The sequence below is a fragment of the Rhinatrema bivittatum genome, chromosome 4 (assembly GCF_901001135.1).
Source record: "Rhinatrema bivittatum chromosome 4, aRhiBiv1.1, whole genome shotgun sequence".
Lineage (NCBI taxonomy): Eukaryota > Metazoa > Chordata > Amphibia > Gymnophiona > Rhinatrematidae > Rhinatrema > Rhinatrema bivittatum.
Window position 1 is genome coordinate 377,124,068 of NC_042618.1, and position 22,088 is coordinate 377,146,155.

At 42.5% G+C, this 22,088-nt stretch overlaps 1 protein-coding gene across 3 annotated transcripts in view; it reads left to right on the top strand.

Moving 5' to 3' along the window:
* The window catches only part of CACNA2D3 (calcium voltage-gated channel auxiliary subunit alpha2delta 3), a 1,571,161-nt gene that overhangs the window by 1,342,281 nt on the left and 206,792 nt on the right, over window positions 1-22,088 (top strand). The window lies entirely within an intron of this gene.

The window sequence follows — 22,088 nt, forward strand, 5'->3', positions numbered from 1 at the left end:
CAATAAAGCTGCCTTTTAATCTAATGTAGCTCCTGAGTTCTTTTGAATTAGTAGTCAAGCTGTCAATCTTAGTAAGATCAGATGACTCTGAACACGGATTTTGGTCATCTAGGTCTATGACTGGAGGCACTAAAGAATGTAATATTAGAACGAATAGGCCTGCATATTAATGGCATGTCTTTGACAGCAGCCACTTGTTTGCTGTTCCCGGGGTTTATTCACCTGACATCTATGGGGATTAGCTGTGCTGACAGGATTTTGATGCATGGAAACACAGAGCTCCTGCCTCCCTCAGTGAATATTGAAAATGTCTTTGAGAGCTCTGCAAATTACTGCATTTTACTGTTATGTATTCAAATGTCTGTTCCTTGAAAACTGTTGCCATCTATTCCTAGACAGCTAAGAATCATGGGCACATCAACAGCTAACATGTTAAAAGTAACACTAGTATACAGTTTTGCATAGTGTGAAAGGAAGATGCATCATAAGCAAATAATCTAAATTAGGAATAGCAAAGTTAATTTCAACTGCTGTTTTATTTTTAGGTAATCCTTTGCAGATGCAATTATGTTATTTTTAGTAATGAGCCAATTGAAAAGATATTCATAGAGCAAGATCATACAAAGTTAGACCACATGTGAGTTCCATATATAACAATACACAGCACTTGTTTTATGTGTAGTATATTGAGAAAGTTTGACTTACCTATGTAAATCCCTTGCACATGGCTATTAAATATATTCCTTTATCTTCTATATCTCTGGGGAGAGGGGAGGTTGTCCTTGATCCAGTACATTGTTGAGTCTTTCTTTATCAGATAAATCTTCTCAAGGTTTGATTTAATTAATTGCTTGGATGTGGTAATTTGTAAATATTTAGATTTGAACAGCTAGTATAGGTAGAATGATGTATTCTTTTGCTATTTTTTTCCTTAATGCCTCCCTTTAAATGGGGACTTGGAACATGCTTGTTATAATATTGTATTTCTGTTATATTTTCTTTTGTTTGATTATTAACAAATAATGATTTTTTTCCCTTTTGACTTTTTACCCATGTATGTAATTTAGTGGCTAAATTAACCTGTGTTTCAAAACAAACAGGGGAAGAACTAAAAGAGGAACGCTGTAATGAACTAGCAGAATTCTTTAAGGAAAAAGTAGAAAAGTTACTAGATAACTTTGATGATAATACACAACAGACAGTCTTGACACAAAAGAAACTCCTAAATGGAAGAGTTTTGATGATATTTCTGAAATGGAAATTGAATCCTGGCTGAAAACTATGAATCCGGCAAGCCACCCCTTAGACTCCATTGGTGTAGCAGATTTAAAATTAATCGCGGACGTAGCAGTACCAATACTTACAAGAATTATTAATACATGCTTAAAAGAGGGATGTACAACAAAATGGTACTGGCTCTACTGGAGGAAGGCTCCAAAGTAACATCATTTTGTGGCATCATCCAGGTGGACCACACCATTTGTAAAGGATCAAGACCTGGGCAAAGTGAGTAAGCATTACCCTGGCTTTTTTTTATGCAGGATCTAGGAAGAGGATAAATAGGGGCTGGGATAGCCTGACCTGGCTATAACTAGGCTCAGGACCAGCCCTGGGCCAGGGGTCAGATTAGTTTTTCTGAGGGGCTTGGGGAGGCTCAGGACCCAGGGAGTTCCAAGGCCATAGGAGGCTTGTTTCTTTTTTTTTTTTTTTTAACTCGGTTCAGATATTTTTCTGTGTTGGGTTTTTTCACATTTCTTGATTTTGTTTGGTTTAGCAAACAAACCGAACAGAAACCCCACCCCCCCCCCCCCATTAAACAAACCTAAAAATGAAAAAAAAAACCCCTGAAATAAAAAACTAAAATGAAAATTTGAGGGCTGCACATCCCTAGCAAGAATGGGAAGTTAATTTTCAAGGCCATTTCTAGGGCAAAAATTGATTTTACTTGTGGAACTGGGTTATTTGCAGGTTGTTATAAAATTTGCAATGTTAGCAAGTTAGCAAACTATACAGAGGTTAATAAAAATTACCCTCGTAGAATATCTGACATAGTGAAATGGTCCCTTGGCAAATATTTCATTGTAGATGTCTGTTTCGGTTTTTATTTATTGCTGTAAGCGCTAAGAAATATTCAGTTTTTCATGTTTGTATTTGAATGATAGGGTTCATGTTTTTTTTCCAAATCTAGTACATAGGACCTCACTTTGCATCTGTTTCCCGGCTACAAATGGCATGTAAGCTATCATATAATTAAACTGTAGGGGAGCTCTTATTACATGAAATAGTTAATCATGGAGTGAGCCATGGCCTAATTTTGAGTTCTAAGCTGACAGTAGTAGGTCTGTAGGTTTTAGACAAATAGAGGTAAAATTTTAAAGCCTTTCATGTACAAAAGCGGTCACATATGCGCAGAAGTGGGCTATGCGGGAGCTGCATGAATTTTAAATAGCTGGGAATGGTGCGTGTACCCAGAGAAAGTGGGTCGAACATGGGTGTTCCAGCACAACCCCTAATTTTCTTCAGCCAGTGTACATATAACTTTGCTAGGGGTGTGCATTCGTTTTCGCCGTATTGGCGATCCGCAACATATATTGCACTATTCGTAGTATTCGTGGGGAAGTGAAACGTATCGAGATTCCCCACAAATACACGAATATTCCCTGAATTATACAGCCACCTAAATAAAATTTTAAACAAACCCCCCACCCTCCTGAACCCCCCCAAAACTTGCCAAAACTCCCTGGTGGTCCAGCGGGGGGTCCGGGAACCATCCCCTGCACTCACACCCTCGATGCCGGTTTCATCATGACGCCGATAGCCTTTGTCACAGGGGCTACCGGTGCCATTGGTCAGCCCCTGTCACATGGCCATCGGCGCCACCTTGTGCTCCTACCATGTGACAGGGGCTGACCAATGGCACCGGTAGCCCCTGTGACATAGTATGGGCAAAGGCTATCGGCGCCATTTTGAGTAGTGGCATCAGATGGCCAGAGTGCAGGAGGTCGCTCCGGGACCCCCGTTGGACCCCCAGGGACTTTTGGTCAGCTTGGGGGGGGCCTCCTGACCCCCACAAGACTTGCCAAAAGTCCAGCGGGGGTCCGGGAGCGACCTCCTGCACGCCGGCCGTCCGATGCCAGCACTCAAAATGGCGCCGATCGCCTTTGCCCTCACTATGTCACAGGTACCGACGGTCGGCCCCTGTGACATAGTGAGGGCAAAGGCGATCGGCGCCATTTTAAATACTGGCAGCAGATCGCTTTTGCCCTCACTATGTCACTGAGGCCGACCGTCGGTACCTGTGACTTAGTGAGGGCAAAGGCGATCGGCGCCATTTTGAGTACTGGCATCAGATGGACGGCGTGCAGGAAGTCACTCCTGGACCCCCACTGGACTTTTGGCAAGTCTTGTGGGGGTCAGGAGGCCCCTCCAAGCTGGCCAAAAGTCCCTGGGGGTCTCGGAGCGACCTCCTGCACTCTGGCCATCTGATGCCACTACTCAAAATGGCGCCGATAGCCTTTGCCCATACTATGTCACAGGGGCTACCAGTACCATTGGTCAGCCCCTGTCACATGGTAGGAGCACAAGATGGCGCCGATGGCCATGTGACAGGTGCTGACCAATGGCACTGGTAGCCCCTATGACAAAGGCTATCGGCGCCATGATGAAACCGGCACCGAGGGTGTGAGTGGAGGGGATGGTTCTTGGACCCCCTGCTGGACCACCAGGGTGTTTTGGTAAGTCTTGGGGGGGGGGGTCAGGAGGGTGGGGGGGTGGGGGGGTTGTAGTTAATTTGAATTTTAGCCGGCACACGAATAGAAATCGCCGTATTAACGCATCGGGGCGCCATACGGCCGAATGCAACGTATCTGTTTCCCAACAAATCCAAATCACGAATGCAACGTATAACGTCCCTCTGCACATCCTTAAACTTTGCTATAGCTCCTTGGTAGATGTAAGAGTTGAACATGGAGGTGGGGTGGGGGGGAGGAGGGAGGGAGAGAGAGAGAGAAAAAATCTCTTTGTATGGCTCAGCCTGACACTCAATATATGGACCATTATAAGGGGGCACTTTGATTCGGGGTGAGTTTTCGGGAGGTGGGTTAGAGTTGTAGGGGTGTTGTTACAGGCACATTCAGAGATATTCATTGTAAAATTCACATCATTAAAGAATTTTGACATTATAAGCGATGAAAATTCTAACTAGAGGAGTTGATTTGTACACTGTAGTCTCTGTTAGCTATATTGTACAAATCAACTCCTTTTCATCAATTTAATTGACCACTGAGCACAAAGAATCCTATAACCAGAACATGAAATACCTCCTGACCATCCAGGTAGAAAGTGTTTTGCATATAGGTTATTTATTACTAGGAATGTGCCTTTAAAAGAAAAGGCACATCCAAACCCAAAAAAATCATTAGAACCAACAAAAAATAGTTTTGTCCAAAAATACCCCAAAATTGTAGAGTATGTTAAGTTAGTTTCACAAATTAAAAAAGATGGTCTCCCTGGGCTACCGGGCACCCCTACCACTTTCTGGGGTCTTTTGGAGTCTTGCTGGGTCCCTCTGTTAACATCTGCCCCCACCAATAAGCCTGGGCCTGGTGGGCCTGGGCTTACCCAGATAGGATAAGCCAAGCATAACCAGAGCCTCCCAGGTTCCCTCTGATACCTCTTCCTTCTCCCAGAAATGATCCAGCACCAGGACTTCCCCAGCCCCTACTTACCCCTTCCTTGTGGGATTTGCTCCTGCCTTGCCACACCTCTTTAAAAATGGTGCTGTCCAGCCCTGATCCTGTTGCCAAAGTGACTTCAAAACAGTGCTGGTCTCAGGGCCGACTGGCTCTATTTTTAAAGAGATGTAGCTGGGCAGAAGTGTCCCACACACGTTCACTTTTGACCCTTTCTTCTTATAATACCTCCATGGATGGGATAAATAAGGGTTGGGGAGGACCCTGGCCCCGGCTCACTTCTAGGTAATAGCAGTAGGGGTCGGAGGGGCTGGGAGAGGCTCTGGCTGAGCTTAGCTCAGCCCAGCTGGAAAGTACCAGGAACCAGGTTATTGGTGGGAATTGGAGGGTCAAAGGGGTCTGGGGAGGCCCCCAGGAGGCAGTGGTGGGGTCTAGAGGGGCCCAGAGAGGGCCCATTGCAGTTTTTGTATTTTGGGGATTTAATGTTTGAGTTTGAAAGCAAATTGAACTGAAATAAACATTACAACAAACCTAAAAATGAATACCCCTCCCCCCCGAATAAATAAATAGATGACCTTTCCCCCCCCCCCAAAATAAAAAATTGATCCAAAATGAATTTTTGTATGTGCCTGTTCATACTTATCTCATATCTGTAAGAATGGTATATACTATGGGTCATTATATCTATATATCTATGCCTGCTTATTATTATTTAAGAATAATATGCAGTATGCTACCTTAGGTGATATTCTTTCAAAAATATAAACAATAAATAAATAAATAGATAAATATTTGTATTTATTTACTTTACATACTTTATTTACTTACATTCATCATACATTTCCAAATGTGACTAAAAGAAATGATCATGTAGGCAGATCTTGGTGAAACTATTCACAAACAATAAGTTTTCTCAATTGCCAAACCACTGACAAACAGCTGTATCTTTCCCTCAGTTGCTACAGAAATATCATCGTCTTCCCACAGAATGTTGCCACAGGGTAATCTATCCAGATTCCTCCCAGATAGATCAAAAGTCCCAATAGAAGAGGAATAGCAATTATTATATAAACTGTAGAAACTGCTATCCACAGGAGCATGTATACACTGCACCTGTATTATGGTTATCGCTTAAAGTCAATCTAATGGAACTGTTCTGGGATTTTATTTTTATTTCTAGTTAGATTTAAACTGAAATTTTCCCATTGTAACACTGAAAGGTTTTTTTTCCCCTGAAATTCTCTCAACATGCTGCACAGGTCACAAAGCTGTTTAGTAAATAAAAATAGCTGTAATATCTTTAATCCTTTATAAACTAAAAGATACTCCTTTAAAGGGATGTGACATTCATTTAGGTACATTGTTTTTGTTGCAATTGTTAAATCTATGATATATACTATAGTGCATAATCGAATAACTTTCATATTACTTCCTAATCCCATTTATTCACATTTTTTGCTCAACATATGGTAAGGAAAAGACCAATGAAAAAAGACAAGGGAATTGGATTATTCATATTACACACACTGGTCATAGGGCAGAAAGGAATCACCACTAATTTGCAGGTGACCTTTATCTAATCATCGTACTCCACTCACCTCCACCACTCTATATATTATTAATAGTATGACTTTTATTCAAATATTAATTTTTAATACTAATGATTTTACCAATATCCCATTCACCTATTTCCAATAACTCAACAAGGGACTTTCATTTGGTTGCTGATGGCTTCCCTTTGCTGGTTTCCTTGGTTTCAGCCCACTGCTGTAACCAGTAGGCTATTCCTACATGCATAGTCCTAGGGACAGAGCATCATTGTTAAAACATGACTGGAATCTTTTATTCCAGAGACAAAAAGGACTTGCAAATGTGAGCTGTTATGGCGAAATCAGAAATACATATTTTTTTGACGTTTCGCAATTGAAAAGGTTTCTAGCCTCCTACCCTAAAAAGACTGTTAATCTGGAAGTCGAGGCAAATTAAAAAGGAATCAGTTTGCATCTCTTTTCTTCAATTGTTGTAAGAGGGGATAAATTCTTCCATTTTTCTTCCTTATTATCCGCTCAGTTATTTGATTGATTCTCTTCCTGGGGAATTACCAAAAATTATTAGGAAACAGATAAATATTATTGTTTTGGTATAAGAACTTACTAATTATTACTATTATCTGTATTAGTTATAATTATAAAATTGTCATGTGAAAATGCATAAATAAAAAATAATTAAAAAAAGGACTTCCAATATTCTACAACATAATGGGGCAGATATTAAAAGGGTTACGTGTGTAACCCTTTAAAATCCCTCCTGCACGCGCCTAGCCTATTTTGCATAGGCTCGGCAATGCGTGCAAGCCCCGGGATGCACATATGTCCTGGGGCTTTAAAAAATGGGTGAGGCATGGGCGGGGAAGGGAGGGATGGGTGTGGGCGTGGCCAGAGGCCTCGCCACTGCCACTGGGCCCGGGGATCGCATGCCAGCACTCGGCATGCGATCCCCGGGCCCCACAGCCCTACAGCCCTATCTAAATCCCCCCCTTACCAACAAAGGTAAGGGGGGGGATTTAGATAGGGCTGTGGGGCGGGTTAGATAGGGGAAGGGAGGGGAAGGGAGGGGAAGGGAGGGGGACCGAAGGAAAATTCCCTCCAAGGCTGCTCCGATTTCGGAGCGGCCTTGGAGGGAACGGGGAAAGCCATCGGGGCTCCCCTAGGGCTCGGCACGCGCAAGGTGCACAAGTGTGCACCACCTTATGTGCGACGATCCCGGATTTTATAACATGCATGTGGCTGCGCGCGCATGTTATAAAATTGGGCGTAGATTTGTACGCACCGGGTTGCATGCACAAATCCATGCCCATGCGTAGGTTACAAAATCTGGCCCAATATTTTTAATTCCCACAAAAGTGCATGAATCACTGCCATTCTTGTGTCTCTGTCTTTAGGGTTCTTCCTGTTGAGAATATGTATCTTTATTGTTCTTAGTTTCACGTTCAACTGATATGGCAGCAAGTGCAAATCATCTTAAGAGAATTCTCAATAGATAACTACAAGCAGATTTTCCTTGCCCTACCCACCATGTTTTTAGCATTCCACCTCTCCCACAGAAATCCTTCAGCTGAAGCCAGAATGCAAAGCAAGGTATATGGGTAGCCCCAGGCCCTCCTTCTTCACCACATATACCACAGTTCTGCAGCTGTCAGAAATAATGATTCCTCTGGAAACTCAGTAGAGGATAAATTATACTGATATTCTTGATGAGCATTTCCAAAGTTGGCTTCCATAACATTTTTTGGAAATGAATGCAGCTAGTTTGTAAAATTTGAAAGAATGCTGCTGAATCTGTTTTTGATTGGATGAACTATAGGGCTTCCAACTAAAATTCAATGAATTGTTACAAATACTTGGAAGATTTCCTTCACAACAAACGTAGTCATATATCTGTGTTTGCTTGTCTATTACTTCACTGAGCTTCAGCAAGTCACTGATGCCCTGTGTATTGTATAGAAATTCTGATATTTATCAATAGTTTGTATCTTGAGAAAAAAAAAACCATTTCATTGAATGCAGAGAACAGGAAAATAAAATTATTCAGCCATTCCTATCAAATTGCCATGAGTAATTTGATTAATATTGATTGAGTGCTTGTAGGATGTCATGAAGCAAAATGTGACGCTAGCGATTGTTTTTCTCTCTTTTCCTCTGCCAGAGAGGACACACATCAGCAATCATTACATTTTCTTCCTTTATATGTTGCATACGCAATTGCTTTACCAGCACAGCCTATAAAAAATTATACATTTGTTATATATTTTAATGAATAGTGGTGATTGGATTGATTGTAATGAATGTCCTTGCAGTTTATTTTATATAATAATATTCTTCAAAAAATAAATGCTACAGACTAGATCAATGTAAAATATTTTTAGCAAATATCTCAACAGTTTGATCAGATTTAGAAAAACTGTTCAGAAGAATCATATTACAGGTTTGCTTAATTTAGCAAGCCCTGGAGGCCAGGGAAGGGTTGAAGAGATAAGAATTTCAAAAGAAACAAAATGGAGAGTAACTTAAGATACTCCTAGTAAGTAAAGCCAAACATCTATTTTTGGAGGGCACATGAGGCAATAAATGGATGCCATATTGATTTAATAGCTGATGTGAAGCTGAGTCATTTTGTCAGCTGTAAAAGCTATTCATTGTGACTGTTCTTACAAAGAACAGACATTACTTCTATTATACCATATGCCACTTAATAAAGGGAAAATAAATATAATGATGCAGATCCCAGCCCTAGTTCTGACTGAACTGGAAACCCAGGAGCAGGAACAAACATCCAGGTCAAAAAATAAAATAAAGGCCAAAACTGAGGTGGGCCTTAGATGAAAAAGTGAATGTTTTCTATAGAAACTTTTAGTGGGATTAATACATTTTCATTTGTTATAAATAATTAGGGATATGCATTCATTTGAAATTAAATGGGTTTTGGGGTATTTTTAGTTATTTTCCAAAAAATATTTAAAAAAATTAAAAGTGGCCTCCTGGAGCCCCTACCATCATTTCTTCAGGTACAGGATCTTTCTCCAACCCACCCCACCCCACCTCACCTCACCTCACCTCCACCAATAAGCCAGGGGCCAGGGCCTACCTATCTGGGCTGAGCTAGGCCCAGTCAAGGTTTCCATTGGCTCCTGACTCCATCCTTTTTCCTGTGCAAATGAGCAAGGGCTACATATGAGTCTTCCTGGTCCCCCACCTAACCCTTCCAATCTTCCATGAAGAAAGTAGCAGGGGAGAGTGATTCAGCCAGCCATGGGAATGGGGGGGGGGGGGGGGGAAGAGGACCAGGTGCCCCATTACTTTCATTTACTGAAGCACTGGTTCTGTTCAATGTAAACCGAACTGATTTGTAACCCCTTACAAGAATTTCGGTATATAAAACTGTTAATTAAATAAATAAATAAATAAATTACTAGCGGTACCTGCATATTTGCAAGCGGAGCAGTTGTCTTCTTATAGACACTCATGCCTGATTTCCAGCACTAGGCAATAAATCTAGGAACCTCAAATTAGGTAGTAAATAACAGGTCTAAATGTAGGCCTCAACTTTAGGTACCTAAAGTTAGGCACCCATTTTCAGTGAAATTAGACACCTAACTTAGGCCTACAATTATCAAAATGTTATAAATAAAGCAGAAATATGGCGCATTAGCTTCCATGATAAAAAATGGACGTGGTTAGGGAAATTTCTGATATACCAGATTGCATAGGTAAGTTGTGCAACTTGTGATACTTTATCACATCACGTTATACAGTATTGTATTGTGTGATGCATTAGCTGTTGCGTGTCATTTTGAGGATGTGTCAGGCATGGGAGATAGAGGAGGTGAGTTCTTGGATTGTTCAAGTCTGCCTGGTCCCATGCAACAGCAGGCCACATCACTGTCTGCTCTTGGGCAGTGGAGAATCTCTATCCTCCACATCTCTGTGACTCATCCACAGTTGTCACGCAGCAGCTAACATGGTGTTCTAGCAGGCTGCAAATTGACAGAGGTGGATAGTCATTAAGCTGGCTCCAGTTAGTAGCAGAACCTGTCCACTTTTATCAGCAGGATTACAGTGTCACCTAATCTATGCACCCAAAATGTATACAGCTACATAAGGCAGATTCTTTGTAGACCTACCCTGCCAGCATGCACATATGGCAGAGAAAGCCTAAAGTGATGCTGACTTCTGCGGCATGCTTACTGTCTAGTTACTAGGATATCTTCCACAGATAAATGGATAAGAAGGCCTTTGTCTAGAAAAAGACTACATAAAATAGCAGTCCTGGTAGACCTCCTGCCACCTCCCCTCCTGCCCCTGGGTTTCATCATCCCACTGGCCCAGTTCCTTCCCCTAACCCATTAATCATGTGAACCTGAAAGTACTGGGCATGAGGGTGCCTTCCCTCTATCCCTTAATCCCCAAAATTTGGTTACATCATATAAATCCCTCCCCAAAACACCACAGCATCCCCAGCAGCAGAAGCTCTTCCAACCAGCCACAACCCCAATATCAAAACAAAAAGGCCCACTCCAGATACTGGATGGGAGAGCCTCAGGTGCTGGGGTGGGGAGGTGTAACTACAGGCAGATATCTACTCATCTAGCAAAGTGGCACAGCATATCTGTGCTCTGATGCTGCCAATTGTCACACACACCCTCCTAAATAAACAGTGTCAGGCCAAGGTGAAATGTTTGGTTACAATGCCATTTTCTTCCCGCCTACACATCCACGTAAAAAGTGGAAGCACAGGATTGCTTGTGTCCAAAGTTGCTGTGTGCTAACTGGGTGCACATACAGTGCATGTTCTGTTGCATGCTTTAGTGTGCTAAGGAAGATAACAATGAGCCCACCATCACCTCCAGACATGCAGGCTGTGCATCTGATAGGGATGTGCATTTGTTTTGAATGAATGCGCAATTCGCAACAAATAGGTCCCTATTTGTTGCATTCGTGGGGTCCCGAAACATATGGCGAACCCCTACGAATGCAATGTTTCATTAATGAATAAAGCCCCCACCCTCCTGACCCCCCCAAGACTTGCCAAAAGTCCCTGGTGGTCCAGAGGGGGTTCTGGAGTGATCTCCTGCACTTGGGCTGTCGGCTGCCAGTGTTACAGCCGCCGGCCGCGGCGGTCTGTGACCGGGACCGGCCACTCACCCGTGGCATCAGGTCCTTCCTGGGATGGCTGCAGGAGCTGGCAGCCGTCGCTGAGATTTCTTCGTGGCGTGCCAAATCCAAGATGGCCGCTGTTCAGCTGACTCCGCCCCCGCCAGGCTGCTGATGTGATTTAAAGGGGCCATGACAGGAAATGGTCATAGTTCCTCTTTGGGATTGCTTCCTGGTGTCCTGTATTTAAGGCAAGATCTGCTCCTCAGACCTTGCCTTGGTATCTTGGCTCTTGGTCCTGTGCCTTGAGTTCTCGGTCCGTAGCCTGCTCGTCTGGTTCTTTTCGTCTTGGTCTTGTTCCTGGTTTCCCCTCGTTGGACGGATTTCTTCTGGCTTCGACCCCTGGACTGGCTTCTGACCATTCTCTGGCTCCGACCTCTGGACCGGCTTCCGACCATTCTCTGGCTCTGACCTCTGGACCGGCTTCTGACCATTCTCTGGCTTCGACCCCTGGACCAGCTTCCGACCATTCTTCTGACTTCGACCCCTGGACCAACTTTCGATCAGTCTTCTGGCTTAGTCCCTCGGACCAACTTCGGACCTTTCTCCGAAGAGCTACACTTGATTCTACTTCGACCTGCTGGAGGCGCCAGCCATCTGGACTACATGACCTGCAGGAGGCGCCTGCATCCAGATCTTCTTCGGTCTCCAGGGAGCCTCTTAAGTCCCAGCGGCCGGGTTCCTACGGGCTCCTCCTGGCGGAATCACGAGCTTCCAGGGTGAAGTCTTCATTTCCTCGTCTACATCACCAGGCCTCACCTTCCAACGGTAGGGACCTAGAGAGTTTACTCTCCTAGGTAGCGCTGACTCTACCTCGGACCAAGGGTTCACTGCCAGATCCATAACAGCCAGTATTCAAAATGGCGCCGATAGCCTTTCCCCTTACTATGTCACGGGGGCTACCAGTGCCATTGGTTGGCCCCTGTCACATGGTAGGAGCACAAGATGGCGCCGGCCGTCTATTGCTCCTACCATGTGACAGGGGCCGACCAATGGCACCGGTAGCCCCTGTAACATAGTAAGGGCAAAGGCTATCGGCGCCATTTTGAATACCGGCAGCGACAGCCCGAGTGCAGGAGATCACTCCAGGACCCCCGCTGGACCACCAGGGACTTTTGGCAAGTCTTGGGGGGGTCAGGAGGGTGGGGGGTTGTAGTTAATTAAATTTAAAGGGTTGGGATGGGGTTTTTTTCAACTTTAATGGATGAATCGAGGTCCCCCAAAACAGATGCAATGGATTTGGGTCCTGACAAATACGAAAACTGAATCGGACGAATCCGTCCCTGCTGCACATCCCTAGCATCCGATGTACATCTGGATATATTCAGATGCACCAGATGTAGGCTAGGGATTCTGGCTGTAACATGTCGAGTCTGTGATTGATAATTGTTAACTGTCAACTTGTAGCTTCAGGCTGTGCTACAAAAGTGTTATTGCCTACATTAAATCCTGCATTATTCTGAGTTATTTTACCGTGGAATATGGTAGGAGTCCCTTATTTGCTTAATTTTCTAGGTTTTGCATGCTCATTATCATATTTACATGCTAACGCACATCGCAATAAACATTGCATATCTAACACTCCTTAGACTCCAATTATCATGCCATAAGGCCTTATTGCAGCTTGAGGCATGACCTAGTTAGGTTCTTAAATGCAGGTGCTCATTTCTTTTTAATATCTCTCTCAATGTGATCAGATTCCCTTATTGATTTCACCTAAAGTGAGTGAGTTTTTTACATTTATTTCTGATTACCAGTATTATACCTGATTTTGATAACATAGATTCAGTAGTTCCATTATATATACACATGTAATAAATTAGATATTCTCATTTTAATATGATTAAGAACTGAAAGTGTTTTAAAAGATAGCAAACAAATATTAATGTATGTATAAGTGCAAATCAGTATAGCTTCTACTGAAATATGACCTAAAGTATCTCATTTGAAATACATTGCATGTAGAAGATCAGAAAAAGCTATTCTTAAATAAGGACGGTGCTTTTACAGGTATTCTGCTTTCTTATGTTACATTTTATATTAATGCATTAAAATACCCCTCACCTCTCTCAAATTACAGCCTCAGTGCTTAGTGTTGTAAAATTAAAATATTCCTTGTTTATTTTTTTGTTAAGCTCCTCCAGTTCTTCAGACATGCAAGCATTTCATAATATTTTTGCCATGTTTTACGTGCTGACAGGCAAACTTCTGCTAGTCACTAAATCCTTGCCCTTCACCCATATAGTTCCAAATGGTTTAAAAATATTTATGAAAGGATACATACTTCTAGGCAAACATCTAATATTCAGAATGTCTGAATGAAAACAGGGACGGTAACTTTCAAAGCAGCGCGCAGGTGCACATAGACGCCTGTGCGTTGGCACATGCCCAGGGCTGCATGTGCGATTTTATAACCTGCGAGCACATATGTGTGCATGTTATAAAATACACTGGACATGCACACACATGTGCGCCCAGTTTTAAATGAGTGCTCGCCTAAGCACATAAATCATGATTCTGTCTTGTAAGTCAGTGTATTTTATAACAGGCGCACATCTATTCCACTGCCAGTTTCACCAGTTTGTATTTACGTGTACATCTCTTAGCCACACCCCACCCAGATCATGCCCACGCCACGCCCCTTTTTGAAATCGAGTGAGATGTGCGCGCAGCTTTTAAAATTTGGTCTTGTCATGTAAGCCTGACTTGTGCACGCATCCCCCAATTGACATGCGCATTGGGCTTTTACAATCTGCCTCATTATGTTTTTAAAATCTCATTTGCAGACAAAGCCTGTAAATTACAATTACTAAACTTCTGGTTGTACATTATTTGAGTGTCTTTGTCTATTAATACCTTTGAATTCTTTGCCTCAAAATTTAATTAAAATGCATGCAGAACCATTTTAAGAATAATGAATGTGCTGTGGGATGTTTCCAAAATGGCAAGGAGTATACGCTGGGGTGGATATATGAAATGTAATCTTAAGGATATATATCAAGAAAATATTTCTATCTGTTTCAAAGTCTATTAGGGATGTGCAGAGCAAAAGTTTATGTTCATAAGTCCATAAGTCGAAAGGGGGTCCCATTTGCGGTCAATATGGACATATGGAGAATTCCATAAGTTGAGTCTATGTCCATGTGTGCAAATAAAAATTTAAACCCCTCACCCTCCTTAATCCCCCCCCCCCCCAAGACTTACCAAAACTCCCTGGTGGTCCAGCGGGGTCAAGACGCCATTTCTGACCTCCTTTGCAAGGAGCACGTGACGTCGGCGTCACGTCGGAGTGACGCGGCGTCACGAGATTCTCCGCGGGTTCGCTCCTGGACCCTCGTTCGACCCAAAAGGAACTTTTGGCCAGCTTGGGGGGGCCTCCTGACACCCCCAAGCTGGCCAAAAGTTCCTTTTGGGTCGAACGAGGGTCCCGGAGCGAACCCGCGGGGAATCACGTGACGCCGCGTCACTCCGACGTGGCGCCGACGTCACGTGCTCCTCGCAAAGGAGTTCAGAAATGGCAGAAATGGCGTCCTGACTCCTCGCTGGACCACCAGGGAGTTGTGGTAAGTCTTTGGGGGGGGGATTAAGGAAGGTGAGGGGTTTAAATTTTTATTTTGGATCAACAATCGCGATTTCCAACGTATTCAACATAGCTATGTTGAATAAGTTGGAAATCCGATCGTTTTCGCCTCATCACTTTCTTAAGTTAAAAAAAAAAAAAGTAGCGTTTTACATTTAAGTTCAAAACGAATGCACACCCCTAAAGTCTATACAGAACATTTAAAGCTTGATAAGACATGGCAAAATATATATCCTCTGCTCTGGGGTGATTGAAGTGAATCAAACTGTGGAGCGTGGCAGGTTCTTTTTGGTAAGAGTAATGGCATCAATGTTTCTCCTGGTAATGCAATTAGGAAATATTGGCCCCAGTTAATGTAACTTCAACAAAACATGTTGTCCTCGTCAAACTTGTTCAAGTTGTTCAACAGGCATGGCCTTGTCCAGAAAGTTAAAAAACAGGGGCATATAGTGTTCCCATGGAAACTCTTTTAAAATGCTGATTTGTGGATATGATCATAAACCGTATTATAATCTAATATGTCTGAATTAAATGAAAAGGAATCTCAGCTATGAACCCCCCAATAAGAGTATTCTTACACAAGCAGAAGTCATATATTTTTGCTATGCAGACCAATCTTTAAGCATTATTCTTTGACAACTCATTATTTGCCCGAGCAAATTCAATATACACTTTGTTCCTTTTTTTTTTTTCATTTATTTTAAAGTTTGGCTTCCATTAAAGATTGTTACAACTTAAAATAGTAAACACATCACAGCTGAAATCAAATGTTCAAATGTGGTACAACTATGAAGAGTTTTATATTATGCATGTTTTATGGTCTCTTTTAATGAAAAAAAAATGTAAATAAAAATAAAAGAATTGGCCAAGATGGCTGCTGACTGAGACACCAGCTAAGAGAGTTCTCTGTTTGCTCCATTTCTTTTTTATCTTTGCCTTACTATAACATGCCTCATACAAAAGGGAAGGCTAAGTTGATGAAGAGTAGTCAAGTCTCACCCTCAAGGATTTATACCAACCTTGGATTGAGGGCTTCCTTGCTTCTCCACTCCTTTCATTGAGTGAAGCCTGCTTCAGGACCCTATGCTGAATGAACGTTGGCCTCGTTAGCCGAAGAGATCTCATTGAGCCCCGATGAGCCGATAATACCATCGCCTCGCTCCACCATGAGTTCCATGGGAAGAGAACTCCTTCTGATTAGTTCTAAGGCTGGCCCCAAGCTGTCAGCTTGTGGGTGTGCAGTTGAGGAGATCATCGGGGGTCACGCCATTTCTGCAGTGGCCCCAGTGGAGGAAACAAATGCCATTGATAATTTTTCCCCTTCTTTGAATGCATCGCAAGTGAAAGAGCTAGCAATGCAAGTTTCTACACCTGCCCCTCCAAAGAATTTCGGCTGTAATAACGTCCTACCAAGAATAGGTGGTGAGGAAATCAAGGTATGTCTGACAAATACTACTGCTTTTACCAAACCCTTGAAACTGTATGAGTGATTTCTTCATTAACTAAAGTTACTATGGCTACAAATCATCATGTTCAAGTTACAGAAAATTTGGTAACATCTCAGGGTGGCAAGGTTGAGGTTTTGGATTCTCAGGTCTCTGCTGTTGAGAAACTCCAACAGAAATTTATGCAATCTGGTGTGGTTCATACCAAGAAACTTGAGAATATTGAAAACTCTATGATAAATTTAAACTTGAGAGTTCTTAATTTCCCAGTTAATAAAATGATTTCTCATTTACATTTGTTTAAAAATTATTTGTCTCAAATTCTCAAGTTTCCAATGGATGCTATGCCAGTTGTTGTTAAGGCATACTATTTACCACAACTAGACGAAAGTGCAACTTGCAACTTACCCCAAGATTCCTCTCTTAATTTGACTAATGTTCTTGAATTGTCTCAAGGAACTGAGATTTCAAAAAGGGGGATGCTATTGGTATCTCTTGCCTTTTTAAGTGATAGGAATTCAGTTCTCAGATTTTATTTTCGTAATAGGTTACAACTGTTTCATGGCCAGAAAATTTGGATATATCATGACGTCACTAGAATAACTTAAGAACGCTGGCAGAAGTTTCTTGCAATGAGACCTGAGGTTTTGTCTCTAGGGGCCCAATTTATATTGAGATATTGCTATAAGTTTTTGATTAAACATCTTAATGTTAATTATGTATTTTTTAGCCCTATCAATTGTGGTCCTATCTTAATTCTTGTGCCTAAGTTAACTCTTGACTAGTATCGGCTAAATATGATTATACAGTATTGAGTGCCACTCGGAATATTCCTTTTATATTTGCTTAGTATTGTATCACTCTTATTTTTCCTTCTTGGCCTCCTCATTTCCTGTTAATTCAGATGAATATGTATATATTGATTTCTATTGTATTGTTAATTTTGCCTTAATTTGACTCTGTACAAGTTCCTCTATGTTTCCGGTGCAAGTATTCTTGTGTTTGCTGTTAAAATCCATAAAAATACAATTTAAAAAAATAAATAAATAAAAGAATGAATCTGAAGTTTAAGGGTGGCTGGAGTGCATGTATGCTACCACCTTTAATAGGGCATCAGGGCCTTTTCCTGGATCCACCCTGTTTGCCTTTAGGGCTTAGTCTCTGGCTCCCACATGGCTCCTCTGACTGCCTCACTAGGACTCTATGGCACCAATCATGGGCTTGCAGGCCAGAACTTTCTGGTTCCTATCCCAGAAGCCAGCATGCTCCAATGATGTGAGGCCCATGCTAGGGGCAGGACATGGACAACATGTGGTCCCTCTGGACTGCCTGCTGGTATCTGATGTCAGAGGTAGGAATGGCAGGGGAAAAATTGTTTCTTTAGTTTCAAAACAACAACAAAAAAATTTAGCTTTTCATTTGATTCATTTTTTTGTTTGCCATTAAAGTCAATGGCAAACAAAGTCAATGTAAGTCAAAGTCAAAGTCAATGGCAAATAAAGTCAATGTAAGTCAAAGTCAAAGTCAATGTAACCTATACTGGGCTCCAGAAATGAGACTTTTAATCATCATAGAACTTGTGAGAATAAATCATTAGAAGAGGGAAAGAACTTCAAAGTACCTCAAATAGAGTGGGACAACCAGGCTGAAATTGTTGAGGGGCTAGAGTAAAGGAAGAACAATAAAACAGGTGCCGTGCTATGGTAGTGAAACATCTTTTTTTTTTAATATACTTTTTTTCAATTTTTGTTCTGAGGACAAACACCCCAGTATAACAAATCAAGAAGAGCAAGTGTGGGAAAACCATGCTGGAATCATTGTAGTACAAAACAAAGAACCACAAAGTAAGTGAAGGGGGAGGATACATTTCTTTACATTTTTTTTTAATTTTCTGGGGAAAAACAAGCACTCTAACTACAACCAAGAAACAAATAACAGCAAACAACATGCAAGCACCAAAACTCTCATGACATAATTAGGAAATGGCATAGCAGGTAGGCGGAGCAGTAGCACTGGTAGTATTAACAGAATGTCAGATAGGCATCAGGCAGCAAGCACCTTATGGTGGTATTAGGGGCATGGCAGGTAGGCATGTACCAGCAAGTACCCTATGGTGGAATTAGAGGCATGGCAGATAGGAATATGCCATTAAATCCCCCATGGTGGTAGTGGAGTATGTGCCAACAAGTCCCTTATGATGGTATAAGGGGTATGGCAGGTAGGCATGTGCCAGCAAGCACCCTATGGTGTAATTAGAGACTTGGTAGGTAGACATGTGCTTCAACTTAGGTGCAGGACTACTTCTTTGGTTGTTGCTGACACTGCCAACCTTTCCAATTTTGGAAACATTTCCTTTACCTGCATTGCCTTTCCCTTTCCCTGACATAATTGATTTTCCCATTGAGAGTTTGAATATTAAAATACTTTTATATTTCTCAGTGGTACCATAACTGACTGAATGCCCGCTGACTGTGCTACACTAATGTGTCTGTGTGTGCGTGAACACAGAGATAATGCTGCAATGAGTGTGACACTATATGCACTAGTTCTGAGACTGCAAAACTTAGTGACAGGCTCCACAACACAGCTTGGTATTCTTCAGTCTCTGCACTGCATTCAGTTCTCACCTAGTGCCTACATTGCCCACTACCCATGCAGAAAGAGACAAAATCAGCAATAGTGCAAACTAGCCACACTCTCTTCCAACATCCTCCAAGAGAGAGAAAAACTGCAACATAGAGCTATGTGCCTCCCTGTCTTTCTCTGCTGACTGGCATAGTGACAGACTAAAATGGACAGCAGCCAAAAAGTTGTTTGTGAAAAGTTAACTAAGAACTCTGAGAGAGCTCAAACAGCATCCATCCAAGACAATGCCTTCAGAAGTAATGTATATTTTGCACAGTAAAGATCAGATATTTTGTCTTCAAGCTAAGGGTTACTGGATCTGTTGCGGAGTGATATGATTATTTATTTTATTTATTTAAAAACATTTCTATAATGCTTTCTCAATGGACTGTTCAATGCAATTTACAAGAAAAGTAACATACATAATTCATATAAAACAATTAATAATAAGCATTAGATAAAAGAAAATTAAAATGACAGACATAATAAAACATTAACTAAAACAAAATAGACATAACACTGCATCTGAAAATATGCAAAGTAAATAAAAATTCATGAATAATACTAGATTAAAAGAACACAAATCTGGGGCTCAATCAGTATATGCTTTCCACCAGTACAAATATGGATTGGATTAAGAAATGCATCCTTGCAATATGTTGTCTCTATTGTCTCCTTGACAACATCTCTTACGCATGTCTGACAACTGGCAGTGAGGTTACACATGGCTCACTAGAAAGGGCTGGCTGGCATACTTAGTATCAATTCCTAAGTGAACACCTGTTGTTTTCTCATTGATTTCTATGGGGCCATTGGCTTTAATGGCTCTTAGAAATTAATGTGGCCAAAATGAATTAAACAAATGGGATTTGTTTAATTCGAGAGACCCCTTGCATTTGTTTTGGGGATCCCGAAAGAAATTAAATGGACCCAATTAATTTTGGAATACCTATTTCTTTTAAACAAATACACATCCCTGGGGGCCGATGCAATTATGTGTGCTGAAAGCGGGCGCTGACTTTTCAGCGCCTGCTTTTTTAACACATGGTGCCCACAAGGGGGGCGCTATGCAATATGGAAATTAGGGGGTCACACTAGGAAGGAGGCACTAGGGTCGCTTGCGCTTGCACAACCTTAGCGCCTCCTTTCTAATGCGACCCGCCGTGGCTGCTGGTTATGAAGACCGACGCCCGGTCTTCATAAATCGGTGGTCTGACGAGTTATTTTATTTTATTTTTTTTACTTTAAGAAAAAAGAAGTACAGAAAAGCAGTTTTTTCTGCTTTTCTGTACTTCTTTTCAATGCGCTCAGCTATTAACGCCTGCTCCAGGCAGGCGTTAATATCTGAGCGATAAATGTGCGTCTCATTCACTCCACATCGGACGTGCGTTAAATAGGCGCTAATCCCCCTATTGCATTAGGGGGTGGATTAGCGCCTATTTATCCCGCACACTATATTGCATCGACCCCCTAGTCAGAGAGAGAGGGCAGAGCCACAGTAAGATTTAAAAGGGATGGCATGCAGCTGCCTTCCCCCTTCAGTTGTGGCTCATCTGACAGCTCAGTAACCTAGTTTGTCTGTTTGAGCCTCATGTGGCCATACCGCTGACTCGGCTAGCAGTCCCCCAATATTTGGGTCCTGCCCCCTGACCTCTCCGGTAAGTTCCTGTTGTAGTCTGACCCTCTGGGCAAGCAGAACACCTTTCCCTTTAGGGGAGATCCCTACATTCCAAGCCCAAGGAAAGATACAGGAGTCCTGGACCAGATGACTTGTATTGGGACATTGGGAATGGTCTCAAAGGTAAACTCCTTGCTGGCCTCTTTCTCTTTGGTCCTCCCTGTGAGAATAGTCCCCTCAGAGGTAGTACTCCCCCTGAAGGGATTCCCCTGAAGGTATTTCTTAAGGAGGCATTCCCTCACACATATTCCTATAGGTACTCCTCTTAGAGATATTCCCCCAGGACATTCCCATGGAGTCACTCCTCACATAGATCTTACTTAAGAAGACTCCAACATGCATCCCTGTCCCATATTTCCACTCAAAGGTACACCTCCAAGCACAGATTCTATGTCCACCAGTACATGCCACCTTCTCTCCCTCTTCTGCCCACATATCAGAGAGTTCCATCCATGACTGAAGGCATAGCATGGAGTCCTGATGGCTTTGAAGGAAATAGTGTGGCAGTGAAAGAATCTTTAGAAAGCACTCTGACACCTTGGGAGGGTGAGTCACAGCTTAGGATCTATTCAGAAATGGCATGTAGTGGGGCGAAACACTCAGAGAAGCACAAGCACAAGATCCAGAAATGAAAATTTTGATTGAGTTCCAGTAGCAGTAGTCACAACATCTCTTTGAGTTCCAGTGATTCATGGGGTTCTTCCATTGCAGTAGATTCTAGGGGTGTGCATTCGTTTTCGATATGTTGGCAATCCGCAACGTATATGTCCCTATTTGTTGTATTCGTGGGGTCATGAAACATATGGCAAACCCCCACGAATACAACGTGTCTAACGAATAAACCCCCCACCCTCCTGACCCCCCCAAGACTTACCAAAAGTCCCTGGTGGTCCAGCGGGGGTCCTGGAGCGATCTCCTACACTCGAGCCGTCGGCTGCCGGTATTCAAAATGGCACCGATAGCCTTTGCCCTCACTATGTCACAGGGGCTACTGGTGCCATTGGTGCCATTGTGACAGTGGCCGACCAATAGCACTGGTAGCCCCTGTGACATAGTGAGGGCAAAGGCTATCAGCGTCATTTTGAATACTGGCAGCCGACAGCCCGAGTGCAGGAGATCGCGCCAGGACCCCCGCTGAACCACCAGGGACTTTTGGTAAGTCTTGGGGGGGGGGGGGTCAGGAGGGTGGGGAGTTGTAGTTAATTAAATTTAAAGGGTTGGGATGGGGCTTTTTTGGGAAACAAATACATAGAAACATAGAAATGATGGCAGAAGAAGACCAAACGGCCCATCCAGTCTGCCCAGCAAGTTTCGCACTTTTTTTTTTTCATACATATCTGTTACTCTTGGCTCTCAGTA